Genomic DNA, 6,722 nt, shown 5'->3' with positions numbered 1-6,722 from the left:
GTGAGAGGCCCGTGTACAGCAAAAAAAAAAAAAAAAAAAAAAAAAAAGAAGATGTGGTATATATATATACAGTGGGACACTATTCAGCCATAAAAAAGAATGAAATTTTGCCATTTTCAGCAACATAGATGGACCTAAAGATTATCATACTAAATGAACTAAGTCAGACAGAGAAAGACAAATATTATATGATATCACTTATATGTGGAATCTAAAAAGAGGATACAAATGAACTTATTTACAAAACAGAAATAGACTCACAGACATAGAGAAGAAACTAATGTACCAAAGGGGAAAGGGGGGGAGGGATAAATTAGGAGTTTGGGATTAACAAATACACACTACTATATTTAAAATAGATAACCAGCAAGGACCTACTGTATAGCACAGGTAACTACATTCAATATCCTGCAATAAACCATAATGGAAAAGAATCTGAAAAAGAATATATATATATATTCTTTGCTGTACACTTTGCTGTACACCTGAAACAAACACAACATTGTAAATCAACTAGACTTCAATTTAAAAAAAAAAAATGACAGAAATTAAAAATTCAATGGAAGATTTGGAAAATAAAGTTGAAAAAACCTCCTGAGAAGTAAAATAGAAAGATAAAGGGAGTGCAAAACAAAGACAATTCTAGATCTATAAGGTTTCAAAACTCTATCTCCCTTGGGCTTCCCCTGGTGGTGCAGTGTTTAAGAATCTGCCTGCCAATGCAGGGGACACGGGTTCGAGCCCTGGTCCAGGAAGATCCCACATGCCGCGGAGCAACTAAGTCCGTGTGCCACAACTACTGAGCCTGCCCTCTAGAGCCCGTACGCCACAACTGCTGAAGCCTGTGCACCCCAACTACTGAAGTCGGCGCGCCTAGAGCCCGTGCTCTGCCACAAGAGAAGCCACCACAATGAGAAGCATGTGCACTGCAACAAAGAGTAGCCCCTGCTCGCCGCAACTAGAGACAGCCCGCGTGCAGCAACGAAGACCTAACACAGCCAAAAATAATTAACAAAAAAACCTCTATCTCCCTTGCACCCTTCTCAGCAAGCAGATGGAGTATGTGCTCCACCCAAACAAGCAAGCAGACAGGAGAGGAGGTGAGAGGCCTGTCCAGGAAGAAAGAAAGGGCCCCAGGGGGGCTGGACTGTGTGGCCCAGAAGGTCAGACGGAGACAGAGGATGGGGACCCAGGGGTTTCTCCCCAACTCATGGAGTGCTGGGCCAGGGCAGTGGTGCACACAATGCACGGAAAACTAAGCAACCAAAAAATGAGGCAACTGTTAACTCCAGGGAAAACAGAAAGGAACCTCACCCCCAGGTTCCACAAGCTCAGCTGCTGACAATGTCTGCAAAGGTGGGACGAGGGGTATAGGATGGTGAGGCAAGCAGGGCATTTTCCACAGTGGGAAGTCGACACAAAATTAAGACGAAGGATTACAAAACAAGAGCAGCGGGTTGTACGGAGGAGACTGAAAGAGCCGGAAGTGGCCTTTCTGGGGAGGGGGCGGTGGAACAGACAACTGCAGTTCACAAAACATCAAATACGTTTTCAGAATTTGTTCAGGTTATTCTGATAAGAATAAATTAAAAAATTTTTAAACCACAAACACAAATGTTTGGTGAGGCAAAAACGATGTCCTTCCAAATAATCATTTAACCCAATATAGAATTACTTTCTCCCAAACATCACCCACATTCTCTCTCCAGCCACTCAAGGAAGCAGGACTCCTGCCCCAGGGAGGGGCACTGCGCTGACACGGACACCGGCGCCAGGTGACCGCAGCAGGCTGCGTAACCCTGACCCTGCTCACAGCACACAGCCCACGATGCTGCCCCGGACGGCACTCAGCCCCAAAGTTACAGCGAGATCAGGGTCAGCAGCGGACCAAGAAACAAGAGAAGGGCCTCCACTGCCCTTCTCTCGTTCTTATTTAGGAGCCCCTAATAATTTACCTGCCTGTAGATGGACAGCCCGTCTAGACCTCCCAGTCTCTCAGGCCCACAGCACGAATTACAGACTCAGACACACACCAGCCAGAGCCCCACAGAGCCAGCCTGCTCCAGCTGCAACTGCCAGCCTGGGTGCCCTCCCCCATCACCTCCAGATGGCACCTGGCCAGCCCTGTTAGTAGGAGGTGGTGCCCCTCTCAGGCCCGGCCAAGCGTCTGATGAAGACACACCAGGTCCTGGGGGCGGACAAAGGCCACGGGGTCCTGTGCGCGCCTCCGCCCCAGGCCCCAGACAGCTCGAAGCACGTGCGTGCGGTCTGACGGGGGCAAGATGAGCACGCTGCGCACTCCCAAAGTCTCCGTTTGGAGCCTGCCACCCCCTTGTCGTGCACAAGAACTTAGGGCTGGCTCAGAGGACACCCATGAGGGGTCCCTCCATGGTGAGTGTCACACATGCTCCTAGACTCCTGGCCCTGTGCAGACACATCGCTGCCAAGGTTCTGCTGAATTGTTCTGGAGACCCCTCCATGCAGTGTCTGGAGAAACTGAGGTACAAGTTGCCTCAGTACACAGACAAAAAGAAAAGCAAAAGGTATAACTTCCAAGGATAAGATTAAAATCAAATACACCTTTTGAGTGACAGAGGTGTATGTATTTATCAAAACAGCTACACACACTTCAGATTTGTTTTACTGTAAGTAGATTTTGCTCAGAAGAAAAAGAAGATTAAACAAATACTAAATTCTAGTTAATCAGGAGGAAATGAGGCACACTGAGCTGAGCCTTTTGCAACTGGTGATGGAAGTAAATTGATTTTACTATTCTGTCTACTTTTGAACATGTTTAAAATATTCCATGATAAAAAGTTTGAAAGTCATAACATGAGATGCTAGTTTTTAATCTGTTGGACTAGCAAAGATGAGATATGAAATGGCTCACTAGTGGATTAGGCTGAAGAAATGGGTGCCCTCACACATGTCCCGCGGTTCAGCCTCTGTGTGGGGTGTGAGGCGTGTTCCTTGGATCCGGTGAGTCTCCTAAGGATTTGCCCTACAGACTGGCCTTCAAACACAGGAAACAATGTCTCCACACAAGACCCTTCACTGCAATGATGAACAGCAAGAGCTGGGGAATGACTGAAGGACACACATTAGCACAAAAGATCCAGAGAGGGTCCCTCCTGGGAAGGGGACTCAGGGCCGGAAGGTGGGAGAAATCACTTTCACCTTGTGACGTTTTAGGCATCTGAAGCTTGGAGCCCATGCATGTGCTACTCAGTCCAAAGAATGATCATTTAAGAAACGGCCAAAACCCTCAAGCCAACACCCAGCTCCCCTTAGACACCTGGTCAAAGCTGCTCTCGGGCACACCCCTGACCTACTAGGGGTCCCCCGGACCTAGACCAGCCCCTTGTCACTGGAGAGCTGGCCTTGGTGCTGAGGGACCTGCAGTCCAGGCGAGTCTGGGCAGGCCTGGGGGTGCGGGGTACTCACAGTGATGACGTCCAGGATGCTGAGGAGACTGTGGACGCTGTCCCCAGCCAGAACCTCTTTGACCGCCACCTCAGTGCCATCCTGTGCTTGGGAAGCAGAGCAGAGTCACCCGCTGTGGAGGCCAGGCCAGCTGGGCAAACGACCTCTACCACCGCTGGTCACGTGGGGCAGGGCTGCGCCCCAGCCGACGTGTGCGAATGAGGAGGACAGGAAAATGACGAGGAGGAGGAGGAAGAGGAGGCCCAGCCGGCCTTTCTGCCCCGCGTCTTGTCAGCGCCAGGAGGCTCTGCCTGCGTGAGTCTGCTGGCCTAACTCAAAGGGCTGTGAGAACCAATGCAGTTATTCTAACCAGTATAAGTCATAGCGTTTTGACATATTTTTCCACTGGATTAAAAGAAAAAGAAAACCATGTGATGCTGGTGATTTAGTATAGGAACGTCATCTCAGTGTGACCCAGGAAAACCCCTTTGAACTTGTTCAAACATGGCGCTGGCCACTGTCCAGAAGCCCTTCCATCTGGCCCAAAGGCTCCAGCCCTCTTGGTGAAGACCTGCCAGGTGGATGACATGGAGGCCCCGCCCGGAGGAGACTGGACGAAAGCCACGCCTTTTCTAATTGTCCCACCAGGTCACCCGTAGACAAAGCGACACACGTGAGAACTGTACCCTGATGACACCGTAGTCTAGGAGCCGGAAGACCATGCAGGAGCTGTCCTAGGTCAGGGCCCACCCAGGGCCCGGCAGGCGGGAACTTCACGTGGCCGCGGTGGGGGCGACCTCGTGCAGTCCAGGGTTCGCTAAGTGTCTGTGGTGGGAGCCTGCGCCACCCACCAGCAGGCAAATAAACCGACAAGCCCTCAGGAGTCTTGGGCTATAGGTCCCCCCTGGCAATTGTGACTCAAGCATATAAGTCGACAGAGGCAGGAAATAAAGAGTTAGCTTCCAGCTGAATTAATATCTTAATTATTTTCTTAGAGTTAAAATTATTTACAGCCTGAAACCCCCAAAATAAGGCAAGGGTGCTACTGATCGTCATAGATCAATACCCAACCACTGAGGGGTTCCAAGGCAGTGGGAGAGACATGGCAAAATGCTTGTGATGTGCGCTTGCCTGGTGGTGCAGTGGTTAAGAATCCGCCTGCCAACGCAGGGGACACGGGTTCGAGCCCTGGTCCGGGAAGATCCCACATGTCGCAGAGCAACTAAGCCCCTGTGCCACAGCTACCGAGTCTGCGCTCTAGAGTCCGCGAGCCACAACTACTGAAGCCTGCGCACCCAGAGCCTGTGCTCTGCAACAAGAGAAGCCACAGCAATGAGAAGCCCGCGCGCCGCGACGAAGAGTAGCCCCCGCCCCCCACAACTAGAGAAAGCCCGCACACAGCAACGAAGATCCAACAGAGCCAAAGATAGATAAATAAATAAATAAATGAAATTTTAAAAAGTGCTTGCAGTGTGTCTGGGGAAATGCAGAGGTGAGCCACCACGCGCGGCCCCTGTGCAGCGGAAGCTGACACACCTGCGTCCAATGTGCCTTTTCCTCCAAAGAACAAAAAATTTGAATTTTGCACTCCGAAGGCCCATTGTTTGGCTCACCACGTTCCTCTCTGCGGCGTGCTGGCCCACACAGGTGGCCTCGCCACTCAGTGGGGAAGACGTATAAGGACATTTGCATAAGACGGTGGTGCAAAATGGAGCCGGAGGAGCCTTATCTGTGCACAGAGATACTCCTGAGAATAACCCAGATACTCCACTTGACTTCACACTGGAAAAGTACAAGAGAATAGAGGCAACTGTAAAAAAAACTACCCAGAAGGGCATAAGGCAGCAGCTGTACTTCCAGTCCTGGATTTAGCCCAAAGGCAGAATGGATGGCTGCCCATCTCTGCTATGAACGAGGTTGCAGAAAGTTACAAGTACCTCCAATGAGAATATATGAAGAAGCAGCTTTTTATACAATGTGTAATCGAAAACCAGTTGGAAAGAATCATATTCCAGTTTGCACTACTATGCCTTGCATGCTTTGAAACTCTGACAGCATACCGGAGGCCACTCAGAAAAAGCTTGGAATAAGGGTCAGGGAGACTACACCTGACAAACTTTTCACTCTTATAGAAATGGAATATTTAGGGGCCCATGTAAACGCACCAATGGTTCAAACAAATGACAACTACTATGAGAATCTGACACCTAAGGATACTGAAGAAATCATTGATGAACTCAAGGCTGGCAAAATCCCAAAACCTGGGCCAAGGAGTGGACGCTTCTCACGCGAGCCAGCCGGAGGTCTTACCTCTTTGACTGAACCACCTAAAGGACCTGGCTTTGGTGTGCAAGCAGGCCTTTAATTTATATTCAACTGTAAATATGCCACTAGAGAAATAAAATATGAATCTCCTACCTACATAAAATAAAATATAATAAAATACAAATTGGTACTGACTTTTCAATGGAAAACTTAACAAATGTTAAAGAGGGCAGACCTCTGAGTGAAAACACAACAGACCCCCAGCCCTGCCCCACCCGAGGGCTCTCACCGAATCCTGGATGCAGACCCCCAGCCTCCCGTCCTGCACCACGTAGATGCTGGTGTCTGGCTCCCCTGGCCGGAAGACGTACTCCCCTTCCAGAAGCTGCACAAACACCATGTGTTTGCAAAGTTCCAGGAACAGTGGCTTCTCAAAGTGACCCAGGACCCTACAAGAAACAGTGCACGTCGGACACCTACAGGAAGGAGGGGAGAAGGGACACAGGCCACTGTCCCTGCCGGCCAGACCACAGAGCGAGCTTTCAAGAGCTGCAGAGCCCATAGCACAAGCACCAGGAGGACAGAAGCTTAAGCTTCAGACATTTCCATCAGCTTCTGTCCCATGAGCTCAGAGGACTCTCAGGCCGTGACCATGAATTTGAACCAGATGCATAACCGAGGGCAGGTAGTGAAGCGTTGGAAAGAGGAGTCGGCGCATCCAGGGAGAAATGGGGAACCAGACTTTCAATTTTCCATCCAGCCACACGCTTCCCGTACTCGCTCCATGTCGCCCTGAAGGTGAACACTCTGATGAGCAGACAGACACACGAAAGAACCGGCAAGGAGGCTCCACTCACCACTGGGAGGGCAGCGATGGCAAGAAGCCTTCCCAACTGATGAAAGCAATGTTCACATGTTGGGGTCTGGGGAGGCCATTCTGGCTTACACGTGAGTTAACTCCCACTTCATGCTCACTAGATAGAATAGCCTGTTGTGGCTGATCAAACACACGTTGTACGTCTGCTTAATTATTA

General features: G+C 49.9%; 1 pseudogene; it reads left to right on the top strand.

The window, feature by feature from the left end:
* The first annotated feature begins 4,919 nt into the window (after positions 1–4,919).
* LOC129392691 (NADH dehydrogenase [ubiquinone] flavoprotein 2, mitochondrial-like) lies at positions 4,920–5,788 on the top strand (annotated as a pseudogene).
* The last annotated feature ends 934 nt before the right edge of the window (positions 5,789–6,722 follow it).

This window comes from Physeter macrocephalus, chromosome 13, assembly GCF_002837175.3.
Source record: "Physeter macrocephalus isolate SW-GA chromosome 13, ASM283717v5, whole genome shotgun sequence".
Taxonomy (NCBI): domain Eukaryota; kingdom Metazoa; phylum Chordata; class Mammalia; order Artiodactyla; family Physeteridae; genus Physeter; species Physeter macrocephalus.
Note: the sequence above shows the minus strand (reverse complement) of the source record. Positions and strands in the feature narration are given on the sequence as shown.